Genomic DNA, 27,006 nt, shown 5'->3' with positions numbered 1-27,006 from the left:
AGGTGCCACAATTTTTGAAGGTGCCACAGTACGGCCGTGTGCCTGTGAAGGATGCCACTATTCGGTGAATACAAACACACGCACGCACATCCACACAAAACATCACAGCCTGACAGTCATTCATCGTTGTATTTAACTATGACGGCTTAAGAAGGAATACATGGACACAAACAAGCTGTCGATATGCCCGCGTCCGAGTTCCACTAACCAATTATTTACCAGTTTTTTATATTTTAACAGACTGCACGGCTCCGGATTTTTCAGCTGAGTGGGTAATTTAGAAAAAATAACTGTTGCAATGTATTGGGGAGACGTTTTATTAATACTTTTAGTGATCTTAGGTAACTCTATCCCAGTGTTCAAAGCAAATCTTGTAGGATAGTTGTTAGAAGTTTGTTTAAAAAGAGAATTTTTGTTTTTGAAAATGTATATAATTAATGATCTTATATAAAGCTGTGAAAGATTAAAAACTCTGAACTCGTCAAAGACATATTCTGAGGGGTAGCGGCGAGGTTTCCGTAGAGCAATTTTTATAATGGCTTTTTGAATAATTTCGATAGGGGCCAGAATACTTTTATAGCCACCACCCCACGCTAGATTCCCAAATTGTAGAATAGACTGTATGTATGCATGGTAAATGTTTTTTAAAAGATCAAGAGGTAAAATTTTGGATATATTAGAAAAAACAAAAATAAATTTACGTAGTTTACATCTAATTTGATTTATGTGACTAGTCCATTTCAGCCGGCTATCAAACATCACCCCTAAATACTTAAACTCATTCACACGTTCAATACTTTCACACTTGTCACATTCAATCTCGGCACCACAACTATGCAATTTTAAATCTAAATCTAAAGGATCATAATCAGATCTTAGTGAAATCGGCATGAATTTTGTTTTTGATAAGTTAACAGTTAGCTTATTCTGGTCGAACCATCGCTTGACAGTGAGAAGGCCGCGTTCGGCGTTAATGTACACCTCCGGCCAGCTGTCGCCCTCGAACAAGAGCGCCGTGTCGTCGGCGTACAGAAAGATCTGCCCTTTGTTTAAGTTAATTTTGCCCAGGTTATTTATGTATATTAAAAATAACAGAGGCCCCAAGGTCGAACCCTGGATAACTCCATAATCAATTCTTTTTTGTGAACTATTTTGGTTTAAAATCGAGACAATTTGGAAACGTTCAGCGAGATAATCTTCAAACCATTTTAAAGTGACGCCTCTCACCCCTATACATTTCAACTTATTAAGAAGTAATCGTCTGTCAACGGTGTCAAAGGCTTTAGCTAAATCTATGAAGACAATCAAGGGTTTTTTGTTTTTACTAATAGAATCATGCAAACTATTAGTTAAAGAAAAAAGGTCATCATTTAAATTTTTGTCCGTACGGAAACCAAACTGTTTATCAAAAAGTAATTGAAAATTTGTTAAGTAGTTTTCGAATTGTTTTCTAACACACTTTTCAATGAGTTTAGCGAGTACACTGGCCAAAGTAATTGGACGATAGTTGATAAATTGATTTTTTTCACCATTCTTAAATATAGGAACTACTTTACCTACTTTTAAAATTTTTGGAAATGTGCCCTGCGAAAAACTGGTATTAATGATATGTAAAAGTGGATATTTCAATTCTTCAAAGTTATTTTTGATAAGTTTTGCCGGAATGTTATCAGCCCCAGGAGCAGACCCCCCTCTCATACCCCGAACGACAGTTGACAACTCCGCCTCACCCACAGGTGACAGCTGGAAAGTGGTATCCGTCTGGAAATCGTCATCGTTGATTACCGGCATCATTAAAGGCATCAGCAATTTTTTTTATTGAGTCCTCTTCTAAAGTTTGGTTATCTGGTATAAAATGTTTTACAGGAAAATCGTCCTTTTTTTTATTAAGTCCCATAATTTCTATCATGTTTTTCCAAAGGCGACGTTTGTTATTTAATGAGTCGGATATTTGATCCTTATAGTATTTTTCTTTTGCACTTTTGATTGCAGTATTCAAAGTGTTCCTATAGTTTATGTAATGTAATCTAAGTGCCGGGTTGAAAGGTTGTTTTTTCAACTGTTTACTGATTTTATCCCTAACACGAATAGAATTAACCAGTCCAACAGTGATCCATGGTTTTAATTTGGTTTTTTTGGCAGAAAAACTTTTATTTGAAGTAGCCGCACTTGTGATCTCCTGCAACTGTCGCACAAACTCCCCGCAGGCCACATCGACGTGTACCGAGGAGTAGCGAGTACCGAGGACCAGTCATGTGACCGCAACAATCGCTGGGCGACCTCTGAGTCGACACAAGTAAAGCTTTTGTTGGAATATCTGTTTGTTACCTTATAATGATTATAGTCAGCCGATGCAACAGTTATAAAATGGTCGGTTATAGAAGTGTGTATTATTGCTGACTTAACTGTATTTACATGTTTTATGTTGGTAAAAATGTGGTCAATGCAGGTCTTGGAATCAGCTGTAACTCGAGTTGGGTTATTAATACATGGTGTAAAGCCTGCCGTATAAAGAACGTCAAGATATCTCTGGGACAAAATGTTTTCATTGTTAGGCAGAATGCAACAATTGAGGTCACCAACCAGCCAGCACCGCCCGCAAAGGGACCGATCTTCCAGATAACTCTCCAGATCGTTCCTACGTGGAGTCCATAGGGGATACGTTCAAACTGGTACAAAGAAAAAGGTGTTGAAAAGGCTGTTAAATGCTTACTTTCTTCCGCTATTGGAATTTGCATGAAAGAATTAGCCAAATCTATAATGCTAAAATACTCAGCTCCTGTTAGAAAGTGATAGCTATCTTGCAAGTCACCTAGTGGAAAATTTACTCTTTCTATTTTGTTGTTCAGCTTACTATAGTTAATAACCAAGCGCTTCTTATCGCTATTTGGTCGGTTCACCAAAAAACTGGGGCTACTGTAGCTGCTAATGGAAGGCTTAATTACACCCTGATCCAACAATTCATCTATAATTGACTGCATTTCACTACATCTGGGAGGGCTTAAGTGATAAGGTTTCTCATTTACAATGACATTGTCCTTAAGTTGGATTTTGTATTCGAAATCTAAAGCTTTGCCTATTTTATCGGTAAATACATTTGGATACTTATTAATTAAATTTAAAAGTTCTGTCCTAACTTCATTACAGCCAATATTTATTGTTGGCTTGTCAACACAATTGTATACATTTACCATTTGAGACTTACTTATTTTATCTTTTCTTTTCGTGTTATTTTTGGCATTTTAAAACCACGCTTACAAATCGGGAGATGATTCAACTTTCTCTTATTTCCTATATTTACAATATTTACATACTTATCGTTAAATACCTCCCTCTTTACGAGTTTTTTGCTCGCCTATTTATTTAATGAAATCTTTACATTTGGTGAAAAATTAAAATAACACATATTTTTTGACAAGTCTAAAACCATTTTCGATTCCCTAATGAAACAACTTTCTAGTAACATATTCATTTGTAAATTTGGGGAAACATAAAACTTGACACACCAGCTAAACCGGTTTATCTTGACCTTAATTGTACAAACTCCAGTTATCCTTATCTCAGAATTGTTTGCTGCACTACAGCTAAACTGACTATCAACAAAATTCCTTACTAACTTTCTCTTTTGCAGTTTTACTAACATAATTTTACTTATGAGATTGAAACTAGATCCTGAGTCTATTAAAACATTTTCAAAACACTGTTTGCCTAAGTTTACCTCTACCATTGGCAATTCACAATATGTTGTTTCCCTGTCTTTAGTAACATTGCAATAATTTATTTGCTCTAACTTTTTTGCTATTCTGCTCTGTTGTCTCTTAAATTTTATCTTTTCTTTTCGTGTTATTTTTGGCATTTTAAAACCACGCTTACAAATCGGGAGATGATTCAACTTTCTCTTATTTCCTATATTTACAATATTTACATACTTATCGTTAAATACCTCCCTCTTTACGAGTTTTTTGCTCGCCTAAAACAGTTTTTTGCTATATGACCGGGCCGATTACAGTTGTAGCATTTCTTAACATTACTGGGCATTACATTTTCACGTAGTTGAATTTTTGCACGTTCGTTCATATTCCGTACATAGTCATTATAGTTTACGTTTTGACATGCCACGCACAAACTTTCCAATTCCTTGAAACTGGTAGGATTTCCAGCAAAAATTAAGTTAGCACGATCTCTTTGATTTATTCCCATCTTAATTATTTCAACGAGTTCTAATTCTGAATAATTACATTGGAAAATTTGAGCATGGTTTCTTACACTGTTAACATAGTCATGAAGTGCCTCATCTTTGAATTGGATTCTACTTTTCTACTTACAAATCTTTTGATCAAATTTTCTTTCATTCCAAAAGGAATTAAAGTACGTAAAACATCACTTTGAAAACTAGCTATATTTCTATTTCTGTGCTCAATTACTTTACTTTGTAATGACCCTACTGTTCGAAATACAAACTGTTCTAATATTGCTGAGTCAGACATTTGTGTTTCATTTTTTAACCTGTACATCAATTTCAAACATTCAATTAATTCATCTACATTTGCACCGTTTGTTATTTTAAAGTCCCTAAAATACATTTCAAGTGGGTTTGGTAACTTTTGATACAAATTTTGGTCAAAAGGCGGGAGTTCGTTTGTCTTAAATTCTAACAGAGCGGGTTTTTCCATATCAAGTTGCATACTTAAACCAGCAGGACTTTGATTACTTGCAACAAAAGCTGTTGGTTCCTCACTTTAAAAAAAATCGTCTAACAATTCCTCCTCACCAATGTTTGATTCACTTAATTTACGTACTGCTGACTCTTTTACTGCTGCATCAATGTTAATTACACTTAATTTATCAGTTACTTCTTTTAATTCCTGCATAAGTTCCTTACACTTTTCTTTTAGTACATCATCAATTTGAAATCTAATTAAATTGTTTAACCTATTTTTACAGTGCTCAACTTTTTGTTCGCATCTACAAACATCAATAGTTCTACTCATTTCACTTAAATTACTTACACTCTCAAGACATTGCTTAATTTTTAATTCTAAAACATCTATTTCAGAACTAATGGTTACTTGACCCTTGAGATTTTCAGCTTTAGCCTCTACATTTTCTTTCAGACATTTTCTAAGTTTTTTCCTTAAATCAACTGTTAGATCTTTACTATCTACATTTACGTTTCTTACATATAATTCATATGTAAGTTCGTCTTTACCCAGCAAATCTACTTTAATTGTTGCCATTTTGTTCAATAATTTACTTTTAGATAAACGTTAATTAATTATTTATTACCAACCACACCAAGAATAACATAGAAAATAGCAGAGTGGCGCACATTATGTACCACGACATATTTAATTTAGGATTTCTATACTCTTGGTATGGAAAATATAAAACACATGTCTTAGAAAGTTGAATTTATTTAACAAACAATTAAAGGCATTTCGACACAATCTTTTGACCAACACAGATGTGCCCATCCCCCCCAAACCCAGAGGCGCAACCCCCCCCCCAAACAAGCCAAAGGAGTAGTTCCCCCCCCCAATTTATGCTGCCGTCTATTTAAACCTACCCTCCCCCCACCAATTTATCTGACAATTTTCCCTTTACCTCATAAAACGAGCATTCCAATTTAGTATTTAGTAAACTTGAGGTAAAGAAAAACAAACTTGCTGATAATAAAAATTAAATGTTTAATAGGAAACGAACAACATTTAACAATACTTCATTAGGTATATCTAACTAATGGACGAATTAGAAGTGTTTCAATTTACATTTCAGAATCTCTATTGTCAGCTAACATGTGTTCAGTATTGCAATAGACAACGTCTTCAAAACGTACAACAATATACTAGGTGAATTACTCTACTCCAACACAGTATTGTAACTGTACAATATATTAGGTGGCGTTAAATTTTACAGAGAAAGAATCTCAGAGAAGAATTTTAAGAAATCAAACCGCTTTAAAAATGCATTAATAATACTTTGGCAAAAAGTTTTTTTTTTTTCAAAATTATAGGCAGTCACGAAAATAAGACAGACTTGTTGCTCGCCACTCCCTGGCTCTACAAACACCGCCACTCCAAACAACACACTCCAAAACCTCGATTTTACCCTACAAAAATCGCCAGGCAAAATACCCACAAAAGGTTTTTGTGACGAAGTAATCTTTTAATTAATATTGATAGCCCCAGGATTGCCTTTTATGACTTATAATGGTAGAAACGCATCTTGTCAGACAATCTGTTTAAATACACAAAACACGAAACGATAACAGATAGGCCTATCAATTCACGTGAGTATATTGCCGCGGGCAGGACTAGAAGTAAACTGAATCAGGTTATGACGGAAAGACGTGGTCTCTGGATTGTCGTCTGTGTTATCAAAAGCTGATATTGGACTAGTTGTAGTGACGGAGGAGAGTGTTGAAAATATAATGGGATTCATAATTGAGTTTTCCATTTAAAATTATTGACAATAATAACCAATTTATCTGCTGGATATAAATTATGGTCTCGAAATTCTACAGTACTGCACGAAAGGAAATTTATTAAATACTTTGAGGAGTTTGAAATATATAAATACATAAAACTAGGGACAGCGCAAAATTTTTGAGTGAAAACACTCAATTAATTATGAATCCCATTATACTTTTAACACTCTTCTCAGTCACTACAATAGTCCTATATCAGCTGGTGACAATGCAGACGACAATCCAGAGACCACGTCTGTCCGTCATAACCTGAACCTGATTCAGTTTACAGTACTTCCAGTTCTGACGACGGCATTATATACGCGTGAATTGATAGGCCTATCTGTAATCGATTCGTGTTTTGTGTGGTGGAGGTAAAGAACCACCAAAACATATGTAGCAAATAAAATTCGACACTGACACTGGTATATTAAGGATTGTCTGACAAGGTGCGTTTTTACCATTCTTAGAAGCAAATCTTAATTACGAATGGCAAAATGTTGTTGCTGTTGATAGTGAGCTACTTAGAAACACTTTTTCGGGCTGCGTATACAAAATTTTTCATTCATTATGACAGCTAGCAAAAAACATCCCCCCCAAAATCCCCTCAAAAAGTCCCCCCCAAAAATTCCTGTGGCGCAAACGCGCCACAGTACCCCCCCTCTGGGCACCCCTGGACCAACACATCAAAAGTACAATTATTTAGGAAGTACAAGTAAATTAGGAAATCTTAAGTATATTTGGAGAGAGAAGTACCTTTCAAAATTTTAATATATAAAACAAAAACCAGAGCACACATCGCTTTAAATTTAATTTAATAGAAAAGCTAATAAAATTGTTTTTTAGGGAATTTTGCCCATGATAACGTCAACCCTGTGAACATAAAATAAAACAAATTCTGTAAACTAAGTAAACTAATTTTAATCTCTTTGGCATTTTACGTATTACAGCCCAGAATAAAACTCCTAAAATTGATTAAGACAATGAATTATTTTTAAAATTAAATTTATAGGAAAAAGAAAGTTAAAATAGCTACTTTACCTCTGATTTGAGGGTGATGAGAAGACATGTGAGACTTGTTCGAGCTTTGAACTAAGAATGAAGAAATTTCCTACTGCACATGGGGCTGTGAGGAGGGGATGCTCCCGCCAAAACTATTAACCAATCAAACGCTTGGATTGCCCTAATGACTCATCCCAGCAAAACTTAACATGATTTTTAAATTTGCTTGTTCTGACAAAGATCTGGTTTTTTCCAGTAGTTGCTCAACTGTCTTATGTAACTAATTTATATTAAATTCTGTATGAATTTTTTAAATTAACTAAAAAGTACTAAATATGGTACATATTGTAATAAAAATGACATGCTTCGAGTCTGCTTACGTTTCCCAAAAAGAGTTTGTCCAGGCCTATAGCAGCACTTCAACTTCACGGAGTTCCGCGTGGTCCCGTCTCTGTTGTTGTCTTCACACCTTCACCACTGCCGCCGTCCTTCGCCCCCGCGACCTCCTCCACCTCGTCCAGGTTCGTCACTCGGATAGCTCGGGAGTCTGCCGTCTTCCGAATAAAGATTTTACCCTCCCGGGTCCAGGCGTAGGTGAGATGTCCTTCTTTCACATGGTTTTTGGCTTGGCCCAAAATGGCTTTATTTCGCACGGTCAGATGCTCGACGACGTAGACTGGTCCAGGAGGCAGTGCTGTAGCCAGGTCTGACGTGTTGATCCTCTTTTGTCTGGCAGCGTCTAACCAGGAGGCACGGATGGACCTTGAGATGAACTGCACCACGATGCTGGGATAAAACTTCTTTCCTCTCGGAGTAGGGAGTCTGTGGGCCGCAGAGATAGAATCTCGGCTAAAACCGACACCCAAGGCACGTGCTACAGCCTGTAGAACCTTGTAGACGTCCTCTTCTCTCGTTGGCGGGATCCCTCTAATTTCTAAATTATGATTCCTGGAGTATTGCTGCAGTTCGGCTACTTCGCTTTCCAGACAGCTAACCTTATCTCTCAACAATACATTATCTTTCTTAACATCCTCGCATTCCGCCTTCAAAAGCACGTTTTCAGATTCGATGTCAGCAATTCTGCACTTTAATTCTTCTTGTGAGGTCTGAAGCGTCTCCAGTTGCTTCTCGATTGTCTCAAAATGTTGCTCCATGTATTTTTTCATTGACACAAGCAGATCTGTCACCTTGGTATCTTCAGGTTCGGTATCTATTGTTCCCAAGATAAAATGGTAAATGGGTTTAAGATTGCATAGTTGCCCTAACAATAAACAAAAGAAGTCGTAAACGTATTCAGTGACAAAATATACAAATAATACTTTTATGAGCTCAACTACTCGCCTTGTTAAAAACCGAGTGGGCCTACTTGGAACAACTCTACCAAAACAGAGTATTTGGAAATAATCGACCTAGAGTACTTAAAAACTAAACAAAATGCCTTAAATATATTAGTGGGATTGTAATTTGCATAATTACCCTAGTATTCCTTATATAACGAGTGTTCCATAATAGTCCCTGCCTGGTTAATTTTTTACCGGCTGCATATATTCAAACAAGGTTCAATACACGTTACTAGGGAAAGTAAAGTACTTTTTGGGGTATTTTGAAATTCACCCCCGCCCCCAAATAGGGGTTGCTGGGGATAATTTTAACTTTTTAAATAGCAAGCCCTATCAAATAGCACATAGTTTTTAAGACCATTAGTGTAAAAGAATATTGGCAAAACCAGACGTCCATTCCAGGTCCTCTATCTTAACCCATTACAGAATGGCGGTCATTTTTTATTAGCGAATTTCCCTATAGGGGAAGTAGCTATTACCGTAGGTGGCACGGTAAGACCTAGACCCGGGACCGATTTACTTTTTCATTTTGATGTCCCCAAAGGCCAAAAACACCATTCGTTCAAATCTTTATATATGTATTATATATATATATATATATATACGTCAGTAGATATATTCATGTCACTTCTGGGCCAAAAACGGAGCCACTCAAAAATTCATTTAATTTTCCTATTTTTTTATACAATATGCTATATTTTTTGCCTCTTTTAGGCTAATTTCTAACATTTTCATATTTTTCTAGAAAAAGTATACAATTTTGATGAAATTTTCATGAATATATCTATATTTTCCATAAAATTGACTACAAAACAAAATGTTTTTAAAAACAAGTAAAATTTTAAAATTTAATGAGTAGTTTTTATACAAATTTAACTAAAACAGTTTCTTTATCTTTGAATGTTTTAATTTCAGTAATAATTAAGTTTAAATCTTTTTTATTTAATTCTTTAATTGTTTTTTCATCAAATCTATACTTATTTAATACGCAAGCAGGATTTTTGTGACAATTACTCCTCCGAAACTACTGAACCGATTGACATGTTTTTGGTGTCATTGGAAAGAGCGTAACGTGAAGTTGTGCAGGAAACTTTCTTTTTAGGTAAATAATTAGAGAGTGAGGCCCTGGGGCCCTTTAAAGTTTCGTATTTCTCCATAAGATTAACATGGGAAACAAACATTGTTTTGAAACTCCAGCTGTTGTCAGAAATTAAATATTAATAATTGGTCTCCATGGAAGCATGAGGAAATTCACAATGTTTACAATTGCTTTGACATTTAAATGTAAACAACTGTCAAATGCCTATTTTACAATTACAGGCAGCTGATCCAGAAAAATAAAATAACTATGTGGTAGGTTTATTTAATCTTAAACTTTATGATATATTATTTATTATAAATCTATTTCAATGATTATGAAACAGATTTTTCCCGTTGCGAAGCAAAATTAAAAGTGAAAAGAAGAACACATGTTAATTGTAAACAGTCAATGTGTAAATAATTATCTATGTTGTATTAAAGATGTGTATAGTTTTGGATGTTGGTTTGTGTTTAATGATATACGTTATTAATTATAGAATTTTTATTTTAAGGATTTGGCATATGAGTAAGCCTATGATAAATAACACCATTTCAGAGTTCTGCCAGTTTTTGAGATTCATTAGATATATTTGATCTATTTGGTAGACAGAAAAAAGATTTAATTGAAGTAAAAAATGATTATATTAATTCAAAATTAAATTCTATTTTTAATGATATAAATAAGGATTTAAAAAATCATATTCAGAAAACTAATAATTTGGTTAATGCTATTAGTCTATCCAAAAACTATTTAAGTATTAATTCTAGAAGGATTGTTAATGTAAAACCAAGCATTAACGACTATGACGTTGTCATAAAATCTGAGTTAAATGAAGTTTTAAATTCTATTATTAAGGTTGGTAATGATCATTCAAAAACTAAACAAGATTTAAATGAATTGGTTAATTCATTATTTAATCTAAAAACATATGTTGAAGATTTAGAAAAACAACTTGAAGGTAAACTTGCTGAAGTGATAAGATTAGTAACTGCTGGATTAGCACAAATAGCAAGTTTTACATTAGAAGATAAACTTAATACAGAAAACCAAGAAGATGAATAATTTTTACTATATAAATGGAGTTTATTTACTGTCTTAAATGTAAACAAAAAACCAATTCTAAAGACATTCAAGAAATAAAATTAAAAAAAAATATAAGATTAAAGCAAAATGTTGTATATGTAATTCAAAGAAAAGTTGTTTTGCAAAAATTTCTTCCTAATAAATGGCAAACTATAACTCATTTGATCTTTTTATTATCAGAAACCAATTTATGTTGACCAATGAAGATTGGAATATTATTTCAGAAAAATATGAATTGAATGAAGATATGATCAGATTGTTTCAAAATAAACTAAATTGGGAAAAAATTGCACAATGTCAAACATTAAGTATAAAATTTATTTGATGAGTTTATTAATTATCAACTTAATGCTTATATTAATTTGGTTTGTAAGTATCAAAATTTAGATGAAGATTTTATTGATAAATATAAAAATGATTTGGATTGGGAAATAGTGTTACAATATCAAAATATATCAGCAAAATTCATCATAGATCATGCACTGAATATTGAACAGTTTAAAGAAAAAATGGATTATGACGAGATTGATTAAATTATTCCAAAAAGATTTATAAAACTATTCTTTATTACAAAAGTTTTACTGGTTTTAAAAAACTTTGAGTTTATAATTTTTTTCCTTAATAAATGGCTAATTCTTATGAAATTGAAAGAGCTGAATATAAAAATTTCTATCCATTATCTAAACTACATTTGAATGAACCTAACAAAAAAACTGAATTTAATATTGGTTTTGGTGATGGATTTTGTTCATTTAAGTTTCAATTTTATATTTCAGGATCATTAAAAAAATCTGATGATAAAGACTATGGTGCTACAGATAATGTAAAGTTGATTAATAATTTTATACCATTCTTATTTTCAAAAATTGAAATTAGAAAACATAATAGATTAATTGAGGAAATCGAATATCCTGGACAATTAAGTACGATAAAAGGTACTGTTACTTATTAAAAAAAAGAAGCAGTATCTAACATTTGTAATGGATTTCAATCAGATTTCAAAAAAACATTTGAAGCTGTGGGTAATCTATCACATTTTGGATTAGGTTTCTTTGAAAATGTTAATGTTCCTATATACAAAGGAGGATTCAATATATGTTTTGTTAGATCTGAAGATAATGATGCAATTTTTAGATGGAAAACTAAAAAAGTTGATGGAACTTTTGATGATACTACATTACCAGGTGTTGGAAAAGTAATTATTGATGACTTTTTCATTAGAGTTCCAATAATTGAGTATAAAACTACAAGTAAAATTCAATATATTAATGAAATAACTAAAAAAGAAAAAATACTATTTCACTTTAATCATTGGCAATGTATTGAACAAAAGACAATAACTGGAAAAACAGTTAGTTTTGATATAACAAATATTTATCGAAACATCTATAATCCAAAATTTATAATAATTGGTTTTCAAAAAGGTAGAACTAATGATCAATTATATGACACTTCAAAATTTGATAGTATGTACATTCAAAATATTAGAGTAAAATTAAATGGTTACTATTATCCTGATGAATTAATGAATCTAGATATAAATAATGGAAAATTTAGAATTTTATATCAAATGTATCAAGATTATAAAAAGGTTTATTATAACAATAGTGAAATGTATTATGATCCAACAGAATTAATTGAAAATAGACCATTGTATGTGATTGATACTACAAAAACTACTGTAAATATTTCAGGATCGAAAAATGATATAATAATAAATATGGATTTTGATTATGATATAACTGTTGCTAGTAAAACTAATTGCTATGTAGTTGTTGTATCTGAAAGATTATTAGAGTATAATGTGATTAAAAATTATATAACTGAAATCAAATAAAATTGTTATAAAACCACCATTTATTTACTACTTTTTGACATATTTTTCAAAATATTATTATATTTTATGAATAATAAGACTACTATTGTTAATTTAAAATTTGTTTCAAAAAAATATTAATAAATAAAAAAAATTGATTTTCAAGGTCACAGGAAATGAATATTTAAAATTTTATTATTTAATAAATTTGTACTTACCTTATAGATATATCATACAAAATTTCATGAAAATATCTTTAAAAACAAAGAAGTTATTAAGGTTTTTAGTTTAAGGGTAGTTCACCCTAAATTGGAAAATTTTAGTAAAAACATTAATTTTTAACATAATTATTCATAATTTTTAAGTTTCAGAATTTTTTGATAATTTTTTCAATTTTTTAAAAATAAAATAAAAAATAAGGGATGAAACTACCCTTAACATAAGTCAAAAAATTATTTAATATTCAATATATCTGTATACCAAAATTGATCAAAATTGGTTAAAAAACACATGAAATATAACATTTATAAGTTTTAATACCATATTTTTACCATAATTTAAGCAATATTTTAATTCAAAGGAATAATAGAGAAATCTCATTTTATGGTGTTGGCTAACTTGCTTGCGTTTGACACTAGCGAACCTAGCGGGATAACCTTGCGTAATGCGACGATCATAGTAGGCCTTAGCCCCCACACACTACCAGACCAGACCGTCTGGCTGCAACCACCGTCTTGGACGGCTCTACACACTCCCAGACCAGACATTCCAACATTCGAAATTGAAACACCGTGGTGAGAACTCCAACTAATAGAAAAAGACTGTCGCGACGGTCTGCCGTCTGACAGACAGCACTACACACTCACAGACCAGACAAAAATAGTGGTGGGGGAACCTCAGACCGTCTGTGGTCTGAGGGTTCAACCATCAGACACGCAGACAGTCTGGTCCGAGAAAATCGGTATGCAGACAGTCCCACACACGATAAGACAAGTGCCAGACGCCAGACCAGACGGTCTGGTCTGGAGGTCTGGTCTGGTAGTGTGTGGGGGGCTTACCATTTATCTGATCTTTTATATTGCCATGCCATCTAGTAGACTTGACACTTTGTAGCTCAATCCATTTGTTTGTTTCATTCTATTTCTATTTAGACTTAGCATTGATTATATATTTTAAGCATATATTATAAAACATTTTTCAATTAGTTAAAATAAATCAAAACAATCATGTAAATCCACACTGCATTTAACTAACATTCTATTAGTTATTATTTTATTCAATCACTTATTTTCATCAAAAGATCAACCAAACAAATTAGGCCATAGACTAATATTCCTTCAATAACATTATATTTACAACGCAATTTGTTTTTGTTGATTTTTACATTATCTTTAATCGTACAGAAATGTATAATATATGAAATAGCATTAATTTTTAACAAGCTTTTCATTGGTAATATTTATTTTCAATTTAAATCAATACTTATCTTTTTATCTTAAGATTATCATTTTGTTAACATTTTTATGATTTCATGTTTAAGTTTAAAATTATTTAAAATGAAATATGGACTTGTAATACATCAAATATCATTAGAATTTTCTTTTTGATAATTAAACCTTTATAAACCTTTAATAAACTTGTTTTTTAATCAATTAAACGCGTTGCAATTTTAGCGACGCGATTACTTCTTAATAAATTTCATAAATTCAATAGTTTATTTGATAATTAAACCTTTATAAACTTGTATAATATATGAAATAGCATTAATTTTTAACAAGCTTTTCATTGGTAATATTTATTTTCAATTTAAATCAATACTTATCTTTTTATCTTAAGATTATCATTTTGTTAACATTTTTATGATTTCATGTTTAAGATTAAAATTATTTAAAATGAAATATGGACTTGTAATACATCAAATATCATTAGAATTTTCTTTTTGATAATTAAACCTTTATAAACCTTTAATAAACTTGTTTTTTTAATCAATTAAACGCGTTGCAATTTTAGCGACGCGATTACTTCTTAATAAATTCTATAAAATCTAATAGTTTTTTTGATAATTAAACCTTTATAAACTTGTTTTTTTAATCAATTAAATTACATCATGATTTTTATGATATAAAAAACTTTAATAATTTTAATAAATTTCATATTTTTTAATAGTTTATTTGATAATTAAACTTTTATAAACTCATTTTTTAATCATTTATTAACGCGTCACGATTTTTGCGACGCGTCAAATATTTAATAAATTCTATAAAATCTAATAGTTTATTTGATAATTAAACCTTTATAAACTTGTTTTTTTAATCTATTAAATTACATCATGATTTTTATGATATAAATAACTTTAATAATTTTAATAAATTTCATATTTTTTAATAGTTTATTTGATAATTAAACCTTTATAAACTCATTTTTTAATCATTTATTAACGCGTCGCAATTTTTGCGACGCGTCAAATCTATATAATTAATACGCTACATGAAACTTTGTCGGTTGAACTCCTCCGCCATTTATGAACCGATTTCAGCCATTGACGTCTCACTGGAAAGAGCGTGTCGCGTAGAATTGCAAACTGGCCTTACATTTTTGAAAAAGTCCTTTGGGCTCTGCCCCAGTGGCTTTGAATGTTCCCATGTTATCCTTATGAGGAACATAATTGTTTACATTTTGATCAGCTGTATAATTTAATTGCTGTTATTTATTTTGCAATTCAATGAAACGCATTGAGTACATTTGTTTACTATTTGAGTTTGTGTAAACATAACCCCCAAGACGGATCGTGTTAGTATGGTTTTATCTTAAATTTGTGTATTTATGGTTGTTTTGTGTCGCTATGACGTATCGGGTTAGCATGATTCTAACTTAAATTTGTGCATTTATAGTGTTTTTGTGTACCTATAATTTGTTTATTTGTTGTTGTTTTTTTCTTTTAAATGTCTCCGACGCGATGAAAACGAAACATAGACAGGAGGCGTAATCGTGATAACGACCGCAGCTACAGATCAGTGGCGCGTTAGGCTTAACTCATCACAGTCGGCACCTGACCCTGGACACACTCAACTATTAGGTTACAAATGCGCCCTAACACTACCCCAAAACGACTTTTTGTTCTCAATTGGCCCTCTATCAATGACCTGTGTTGCCTGTACAGCGAGGCATTTAGAGAAGGAGAAAACCGGCCGGAATGCTTTAGGTTTATCAATAACGAAGATAAACATGGTCTGAGTTACACACCGGTAATCTTTGAGTTGACTCTTTTAAACTCATTGTAAATATGACTGTTATTCGTTTTGAAATAACTCCTGTAATACATTGCAATTGCTCGAATTCGAGCAACATGTACGCTAGTATTTAATAAATTCTATAAAATCTAATAGTTTATTTGATAATTAAACCTTTATAAACTTGTTTTTTTTAATCTTTTAAATTACATCATGATTTTTATGATATAAAAAACTTTAATAATTTTAATAAATTTCATATTTTTTAATAGTTTATTTGATAATTAAACCTTTATAAACCTTTAATAAACTTGTTTTTTTAATCAATTAAACGCGTTGCAATTTTAGCAACATGATTACATCTTAATAAATTCCATAAATTCAATAGTTTATTTGATAATTAAACCTTAAATAAACCTTTATAAACTTGTTTTTTTAATTAATTAAACGCGTTGCAATTTTAGCGACGCGATTACATCTTAATAAATTCCATAAATTCAATAGTTTATTTGATAATTAAACCTTAAATAAACCTTTATAAACTTGTTTTTTTAATTAATTAAACGCGTTGCAATTTTAGCGACGCGATTACTTCTTAATAAATTCCATAAATTTAATAGTTTATTTGATAATTAAACCTTAAATCTAAACCATATACTGTGAGATATTAAATTAAAGAGAATTTTTTTCTAAATTCAAATATGTTTTCATAATTATAATTAGATTATTAATAAGAGAATAAAACTTGTTTAAAGTTTTCAATAATTGAACAACGGAAGGATTATTTACAGTGCACCATTATCTAAAAGCAGATATGATAACAGCAGATACTCAAATTTTATTTACTCTTATAAAACATTGTCCACTAGTTTTTGTTTTGTAGTCAATTTTATGGAAAATATAGATATATTCATAAAACTTTCATCAAAATTGTATACTTTTTCTAGAAAAATATGAAAATGTTAGAAATTAGCCTAAAAGAGGCAAAAAATATAGCATATTGTATAAAAAAATAGGAAAATTAAATGAATTTTTGAGTGGCTCCGTTTTTGGCCCAGAAGTGACATGAATATATCTACTTACGTCCGTGAACGCAATAATTTGAGTAATTTTTGTCCGATTTTGATGAAATTTGGTTTAAAGGTGTAAAGCGGGATAAACTTGAATGAGTTCGCGAACCAGCACGATCGGACCATGGGAACGGGGCTTTACGGGGGGTTTTATGGGGTAAAAATTGGGTTTTCTCACTTTTGACCCTCAAAACACAAGATTTCCCGATTTCTCTTTAGACCTTTTTAAAGAGCTTAAAAAACAAATAATTTAGTATATAAAAGTATTTTTGTTCGATTATTAGTAACGGAGAAAATTTAAAAAATTATAAATTTAAAATTCCCATGTTATTCTTATGGAGAATATTGTCAAATGTAGTTTGCTTGTTTATGGATATATTTTGATCAAACTTGGCAAATTTATTTATTTTGTACTAAGCTATCAATATTTTACTCAAAAACACACTTTCCTTGTAGCAGCAAACCTAGGTACTCGTTAAACCTAATGCTATTAAAATATATTTAACTGAAAATCAATTCAGACATATGGAAATTCGCAAAGTCGACAGGTTTGCTGCGGCGGGGGTATTTAATTTTAATGTCCTCAGAGGCCAAAAACACAATTCGTTCAAATTTATCTATATATATAAAAGGCAAAGCCCTCACTGACTCACTCACTCATCACTAATTCTCTTACTTCCCATTTACCTAGGAGGCTGAAATTTGGTACACTGATTCTTTAGGCATTAAATAGGAAAACTAAGCTGTTTTTATTCTGATCGGACTCTCAGGATCCGCCCCAGTGGCTCTGGAGTTTCCCATGTTAATCTTATGAGTAATCATATTTAAATGGAATTAATGAATCTAACAGCTGTTTCAATTAAACATGTTGGTTCTGTTCTATGATGTTTCAAAAGGATTACCAACAGGGTGCAGCACTATTATTTCTTTTACATTTATGACAACAGCTAATCTGCAACCAAAAGGTGAGTGAGCGTAGCGAACGAACTTCAACCTGGAGCAAGTTAGCGTAGCGAACGAGCTAACCTGAAGGCAAGTGATTGAGTGATTGAGCCATGCGAACGAGCTCACTTATGAAGTTAAACGGGGCAATGCCCGCGGGTACAGCTAGTAGTATATATATATATGTATATATATATGTTATATATATATATATATATGTTATGGTTTTGTGGGGTAAAAACTGGTTTTTCTAATTTTTGACACTTGAAACATAAAATTTCCCAATTTCTCTCGATACAAATGATTCAGTATATTAAAGTGTGTGTGTACGGTTATTTGTTGCAGAGAAAACTCAAAAAATTGTAAATTTAAAATTCCCATGTTATTCTTAAGGAGAATACAGGGTTATTCTAAATGATGGACCCATTTTTAATGCTTTATAATTTTTATATACTATTAAACTTACCGCTATAAAATACACATCAAACGAAAAAGCAACTCAAAGAGTTTACGCCTTCCGAAGACACATCATTTAACAAAATCGATCCAACAGAACTGTAGATTTAATTGTACAAAGTTAAAAAGTAATCTCCAACTTTTTTACCACTAGAAATTTGGAGGTTACTTGACGTTTTTGCAAAAAACTTTTAAATGGTGAGGAAATCGACCAAAGTGGAAGGTAATATTCCGAAAGAGAATAAAATTTCCTACAATCTACTATTACGCATATCTTGAAAATACTCAATAAATGTAGCCTAAATTTGGCTTAAAATAAAAAAGTGTAAAATTTAATGTTTGCCATGTTTATTGTCTACATTGAAGACGGGGATTTTTATTTTTTTTTTCATTTTGAGGAAATTTTTGGTACCTTTCTTGAGTATTTTCAAAAAACGCATATTAGTAGATTGTATAAAATTTTATTCTCTTTCGGAATAATACCTTCCACTTTGGTCGATTTCCTCACCATTTAAAAGTTATTTGCAAAAACGTCAAGTAACCTCCAAATTTCTAGTGGTAAAAAAAGTTGGAGATTACTTTTTAACTTTGTACAATTAAATCTACAGTTCTGTTGGATCGATTTTGTTAAATGATGTGTCTTTGGAAGGCGTAAACTCTTTGAGTTGCTTTTTCGTTTGATGTGTATTTTATAGCGGTAAGTTTAATAGTTTAAAAGTTATAAAGCGTTAAAACTGGGTCATTCATTTTGAGTAACCCTGTATTGTAAAATGATGTAGTTTGCTTGTTTATGGATGTATTTTGACATGACAAATTTATTTATTGTATATTAAGCTATTAATCTTTTACTAAAAACCCCACTTTAATAGTTTCCTTGTGGCAGCAAACCTAGGTACTTGTTAAACCTAATTTATTTAAATAGACTTAATTGAAAATCAATTCAGACAAATGGAAATTTGCTTAGTCGGCAGGTTTGCTTCGGCGGGGGTATTTTTCATCAGCCTGAGAGAGACCATGTAAAAATATACACCAATATCTCCCATTAGCATTTTTATGGGTTGTACTAGGGAAACTAAACTAACCCCCCACTAACTAACTGTTTTCTTTTTTGTATTATTGTAACAAGATACTAAAACAACTTTTTGATCAGTATGACAATTTTGTCCGAGACTCCAAAATGGGGTATTTTGGGGGCAGCTCAAAATTTTAAAAAAGGCTATAAATTCCCAACAAGTGACACCTTATTTTAAAGGACAACAGTTAAAAAGAATATCGGTGAAAACTAGAGGTCCCTATCTCAACCCCAATACAAAACGGTGTCAGTTAGCAAATTTCCCATATAGGGAATAAGCTATTACCGTAGTACTCATGGTAAGACCTAGACCCGGGAACGATTTAATTTTTCATTTTGAGGTCCCTAGGGGCCAAAAACACCATCCGTTCAAATTCATATATTTGTATTTATATATATACTAGCTGTAACCCGCGGGCTTTGCCCCGTTTAACTTCTTAATTTTCAATATGATCTCGTTCGCATGGCTCAATCACGTCCTGGTTGAAGTTCGTTCGCTACGCTCACTCACCTTTAGGTTGGAGCTCGTTCGCTACGCTCACTCGCCTTTAGGTTGGAGCTCGTTCGCTGCGCTCACTTGCCTTCAGGTTAGCTCGTTCGCTACGCTCACTTGCCTTCGGGTTAGCTCGTTCGCTACGCTAACTCGCCTCCAGGTTGAAGTTCGTTCGCTACGCTCACTCACCTTTTGGTTGCAAATTAGCTGTTGTCATAAATGTAAAAGAAATAATAGTGCTGCACCCTGTTGGTAATCTTTGTAACTTTAATGCTATCGAACATCATAGAACAGAACCAACTTGTTTAATTGAAACAGCTGTTAAGATTCATTAATTCCATTTCTCATAAGGTTAACATGGGAAACTCCAGAGCCACTGGGGCGGAGCCGATTGGACGGATCACGAAATTGATGGTGTATAAACCTATTCCATGAAATTCTACACGTATGTACCAAGTTTCTTGGCAATCGGTTCAGCGGTGTCTGAGTTTATCACTGCCAAATATATATATATATATTATATTTGATACTGTTCACGTGTAGGGCTACTGTAATTAATATTAAGTACCTGGGGACCGAGCTTTGCTCGGGGAAAATCATTAGTTCACTCTGAAAGCACCTTAGTATTGGAGATGCATAAATCCATTCCCAAACTCCACACGGCTCGCCTTCACCACCATTTCCTACGTCATGGACCTGTTTCCCTCCATTCCCATTGCATTTAAAGATTGCAAATACCTTAATCTAATCGTCATAAACAGTTCCCACACTCCGGACTACTCGCCTTGACTACTTCCTTCACCACTTCCTACGTCGCGGACCTGTTTCCCTCCCTTTCCATAGCATTTTAGGATTGCAAATACTTTAATCTAATCATCATAAACAATTCCCACACTCCGGACTACTCGCCTTGACTACTTCCTTCACCACTTCCTACGTCGCGGACCTGTTTCCCTCCCTTCCCATTGCATTTTAGGATTGCAAATACCTTAATCTAATCGCCATAAACAGTTCTCACACTCCGGACAGCTCGCCTTGACTACTTCCTTCACCACTTCCTACGTCGCGGACCTGTTTCCCTCCCTTCCCATAACATTTTAGGATTGCCCATACCCTTATCTAATCGTCATAAACAGTTCCCACACCCAGGACAACTCGCCTTGACTACTTCCTTCACCACTTCCTATGTCGCGGACCTGTTTTCCTTCCTTTCCATAGCATTTTAAGATTGCGGACACCTTAATCTAATCGTCATAAAAAGTTCCCACACTACGGACTACTCGCCTTGACTACTTCCTTCACCACTTCCTACGTCGCGGACCTGTTTTCCTTCCTTCCCATAGCATTTTAGGATTGCAGATACCCTAATCTTATCGTCATAAACATTCCCCACACTCCGGACTGATCGCCTTCACTACTTCCTTCATCACTTCCTACGTCACGGACCTGTTTCCCTCTATTCCCATAGCATTTTATGATTGCCTTTGTTACTTCCTTCACCACTTCCTACGTCGCGGATCTGTTTCCCTCCCTTCCCATAGCATTTTAGGATTGCCCATACCCTTATCTAATCGTCATAAACAGTTCCCACACTCCGGACAGCTCGCCTTGACTACTTCCTTCACCACTTCCTACGTCGCGGACCTTTTTCCCTCCCTTCCCATAGCATTTTAGGATTGCCCATATCCTTATCTAATCGTCATAAACAGTTCCCACATTCCGGACAGCTCGCCTTGACTACTTCCTTCACCACTTCCTACGTCGCGGACCTGTTTCCCTCCCTTCCCGTAGCATTTTAGGATTGCCCATACCCTTATCTAATCGTCATAAACAGTTCCTACACTCCGGACAGCTCGCCTTGACTACTTCCTTCACCACTTCCTATGTCGCGGACCTGTTTTCCTTCCTTCCCATAGCATTTTAGGATTGCAGATACCCTAATCTTATCGTCATAAACATTCCCCACACTCCGGACTGCTCGCCTTCACTACTTCCTTCATCACTCCCTACGTCACGGACCTGTTTCCCTCTATTCCCATAGCATTTTATGATTGCCTTTATTACTTCCTTCACCACTTCCTATGTCGCGGACCTGTTTCCTTCCCTTCCCATAGCATTTTAGGATTGCAGATACCTTAATCCTTATATATAATACGTGAAGGCGATTTCTTGAAAACACTACTCCTCCGTTAATAATGGACGGATTTTTACAAACGACGTGTCAAAATAAAATATTTTTTGTGTAGACACCCCCTTTCACCAATTCATGTAGTAAAAATACTCGGGCTTTGCCCCACAGGCCATCAAAGTTGGAGTTTCTCCCATAAGATTAACATGGGGGAATCTAAATATTTGATTGGAAACTTTGTCCCCACTAATTTGAGAGAACGGTTGGGCGTAGAAACTTGGTAGAGGTGTCCAAAGAAAGGTCTTGGTCTGTAGATGAGTTATGAAAAGAAAAACTAAGCAAAATCCCTTAGGACTCTGCCCCAGAAGCCTTTAAAGATCCCTCCACAGAGTTGTTTACATTTTGGCCATGAGAATAATACTTTTTAATGAAACAGCTGTTCATTTTTAAATTGTATTTCAAACAACACATATTTATTGGGAGTTTAATTCTACCAAATAAGTATTTGCAATGTTATTTTCTGATTTTAAAATTGATTTTCTTCTTTATCATGCCATGTTTTGCAATATAACGTTCCATTACGAAATCAGTGGAAAATCCTTTTATCACAGCAATTCTTAAATTATATCTTATTGAACTATCTTATATCTATTGTACGGGTTGGTATGTGCCTTTTTCGCCACTTTTGCCTACATTTTATCATATTATTCTACAAAATATCAAATATTTATGTAGAAATATCTGCTCTTATTGTGTCTAATAAAATCCAAACTTAGAAACATTGCCTAAAATGGTACCTATCTTGACAAATAATTTGCACCTGCCTATATTACGGACTTTGGCACACTGAATTAGTAACATTATTGAAAATAACACGACATTTTGGCTGTAAAATATGGTACAAAGAGAAAATACTATTTAAGCAGCTACTGTCATGACAGAAAGGTCATATTCCTTTTAAACTAGATCACATAATCCTTTGACTGGGACGGGTGGCGTCGTCCTGTAATCCAGCTATAGGCTACTAGGAGGTCACAAATTCTGGATATTTATAGGAATGCACTGTGGATGCGATACTCCCTGGTGTGGATTAACGTCCGCACGAGTGAGTACTACGACTACCCGCAGTGCTATCCTGATAATTATACCATATCATAAATACCAATGCAAAAAAAATTTGGTTCCAATTCAACTATAAACTGTAGATCCCTTGGTTGCCATTCACTGTATGGGCTATTAATTAACAGCTGTATCTAAGGAATGTCGGCCTTAGTAACTAACAAGACTTCAAGATCGCGCCACTCTTCCTACACTCATCTCCATTCATACTTGGCTTACCTACTATGAATGGTCGCCATAAAAAAAACGTATTAAAGGATTAAAGTATTTATCATATACGTTGATTAACAATATGTAAACGTCAATATATACGTAACAGCCATTTTACAGTATTTTTGCTTTTTGGAAATGTTCAATTGCTATGTCATTTGCATTATTTATTGCCAATGAAGCCGCCAAGATCATATGAACTAGGAGGCCCCTAACAGTTCAAGAATAAAAGCCAACTTTACTTCATGTATTCCACTACACCTAACATTCCGTAGAGAGATTATATTGACAACTTTATGTTATTGATAAGGCCGAGAGGGCCGAGACAACTAACTGACATCCCCCATGTCAAGGAATTCCAGCTTTATCAGTAACCCCACAGTCAATTTCTCAAAACTATGCTAGAGGGTTCATTCATTGGCAAAGAAGTACGATATGAACTGACGCGACGTGACGAAGGAAAATCAAACTTACACTGTAACGGATATACCTCCCTTTGAAGTTAGAACGTGTCTTTCTCAACAAACATATATTTTTTCTCAAACACTGATGAAATCACGGAAGTGTTTAGCTACAAAAGATCCACCAATACGATTTTAATACTATTTAAAGGTTCTACCAAAGGAAGAGATACCATATAACATACTAATAATATAACTCCGATGACGTACAGGATAGGAAATATTTTAATCATTGAATGAACAACCAAATTTGGCAACTAACGCAATATTGTTATTGTTTTTACACTTATACTCTTTGAACAATGTTAAATGCTCAAAATATGTATATTTCACCCAATTCATCGCAGTTAGATGAATTAACGTAAGCCTTGAAAGTAACCGTCGATTTCGACGGGTTTCCCCTAGTCTAATCTAATCGTCATAAACAGATCCCAGACTTCGCACTGCTGCCCTTGACTACAATCATAGATAAAACCATAGACTATATAAAACATACTCCCTACAATGTATCGAGTAATCATCAGTATAATCTTTGCTAAATATTATGCTAATTATTAAGTGATGTTTTCCTTTTGTTCTGTATTTGTAATTTGCTAGTATACTGTGGGTAGTTGGCTTACTATGAACACATGCTACAACTTCAAGTCTTTTGTTTACTTTATCCTTGTTATTTAATTCATCCAACATGGTTACCTAGCAACCCATAAGACTAATGTTAAAAAAATGTGATTTTCAGTTTCATTTTTCTACGTAATTAGATTTTTGTTGGCAGTTCTAACTGCATGAAACTCGTTTTTAGGCCAAAAATAAACTATTTACAAGATTTGAAGAAAATCGTCGGAGCCGTTTTCGAGATCTTTCTGCAAGCAAGCAAGCAAGCAAGCATACAAGCAAACATTGCTCGTATTAGAGTATAGGATAAATAATACACCATAGTACTCTTTTTTTTAATTATTTTTAATGACTGATGCATTTTAACACTAAGGTCATGGTCACAGTCTTTCATAATGTTATTAAATCTAATATGTAAACAAAGAAATAAATACAATCACATGTTTAAATTTTAACTAAATCTATCTTGACTTGGGACGTTATATAATTAAGAATATCGTTATACCAATGGTTTTACTTATAAATTTTGTCTTAATTCTTGGATCTTAACATAGATTGGGTTTAAATTTTGTGTTTGCATTATGTTAAGGATGTTGCTTTCATTTTTTCTTGTTGCTAGATATATATGTAATTCTTCTTTTACATTCATCCTTTCTCCTTTTTGTTCATGTTCTAAAATTTTGACACTATCTTCAATTTTTCCATAACTATGGTTATGTGATAAAATGTGTTCCGCGTACATTGATTTTTGAGTTGTCATGTTGTTGGATTTTACTGATTGAATGTGTTCTTTGAATCGGCAAGAAATTGATCGCCCTGTTTGTCCGATATAAAATTTAGAACAATCTTTGCAATTGATTTGGTATATTCCTGGTTTTTCATATTTATTCATTGGTAGCCGTTTATTGTTGGATAGTTGTTGTATTAATCTGAAGGAGTTATTTCTTGTTCTATATATATATATATATATATATATATATATATATACAAACATCCTCTTTTATACTTAAAGATAAGTCCGTTAGCGCGATAACTCGCAAAAATGATCCGATTTTGATGAAATTTGGTACAAACGTGTAAACCTACTTTTTTTTAACGAGTTCGCGATCCAGCATAATCGGACCATGGGAACGGGGGTTTATGGGGGATTTTATGGGGTAAAAATGGGGTTTTCCCATTTTTGACCCTAAAAACAAAACATTTTGCAATTTATTTTCAAACCGTTTTGTAGAGCTTAAAAAAATAAATAATTTAGTATATTGAAGCGCTGTTTTATGCCTAACGGTCACAGAGAAAATTCAAAAATAGTGTAATTTAAAATTCCCATGTTATTCTTATAGAGAAAATGAAAATTGTTATAGTTTACTTGTATCAAGGCTTAATTATTTCAATAGTCACCATCCAGTTAATTATAAAGTTCCAGTTCATCAACAATTGATATTGTTATGGCTCCAAAGGTCAGGTTCTAGTGATAAGCTGGTCGAATGTATCAGGTGGGCACTGGGTAGGGGGTGCCCCCGGTGGGGCAGAGATCCAAACAGGAAAATTACTGCAATAGTCTAGTTATGCCTACGCTACTTCCTGTCTATCTTGATGTGTTCAGGATCCTTACTTTATAAAAGTCTTTGCTATCCATTTTAAAGTTGTGGTTTACTTGTAAAATAACTGATAAATGATAAGTAAGTTATGAAAGTGAGATGATTTTGCTTCAAGTGTCCTCTAAAAATACATTAGGATTTTGTAACAACAAGAGCTCCATCTAAATAACAAGACATCCCTCTAAATAACAAGACACGTAATCTTTAATTACAAGGTATATTTAAAAACTTACTTTTTGGGTCTTCCCCGTCCCCTTTTTTGGACAGCTGGTAAAACTTGCAACACAACAGCATAGCTTATTTAGCATCCATATAAATAAAATTACAGTTTTGTCTGTACATTGCTTAGAATCATGCAGTTTTTGGTTATTTTTACGTTTCATAGCCTAAGAAAGCCGAAACGAGTCTTATCTCAATTTCTGTCTGTATGTCTGTTGGTCCATTCTGTGATCCCGTCTGTAACGCCAAAATGTCATTTTACGCGGCCTACTCCTTGAAAACTAGAGTACAGATCAAGATTCAAATTATTGTTCTGTGTTCCTCTTTCATAGATATAGATATACGAGGCATGTTTTTTAAGTAAGTGGGTACCGTTTTTAAATTTCTCCCTTCCAGCACTGCGATTGGCTTTTCCGACATTTGCTGTATATGGGCATCTATTGGTAAGACCTAGCCGGAAATTCGAGAACAATCGGCCGTGTTTACATCCCGTTTCAAGCAGTCAAAATGGTGCCGCTAATTGAGACTGCCGCCGACTGTGAAGTGCGCACTAGAATTAGATTTTTAAATGCTAAAGGTGTGAAAGCTATTGAAAATCATCGCCAGAT

General features: G+C 33.2%; 1 protein-coding gene across 1 annotated transcript in view; it reads right to left on the bottom strand.

The window, feature by feature from the left end:
* LOC128994217 (uncharacterized) overlaps window positions 1-27,006 on the bottom strand; it is a 47,196-nt gene that overhangs the window by 17,437 nt on the left and 2,753 nt on the right. The gene's annotated exons all lie outside the window — the stretch shown is intronic.

The sequence above is a fragment of the Macrosteles quadrilineatus genome, unplaced genomic scaffold (assembly GCF_028750875.1).
Source record: "Macrosteles quadrilineatus isolate MER2022 unplaced genomic scaffold, UCM_ALF_1.0 Scaffold_5__1_contigs__length_97177068, whole genome shotgun sequence".
Taxonomy (NCBI): Eukaryota; Metazoa; Arthropoda; class Insecta; order Hemiptera; family Cicadellidae; genus Macrosteles; species Macrosteles quadrilineatus.
This window is presented reverse-complemented; position numbering and strand designations above follow the sequence as displayed.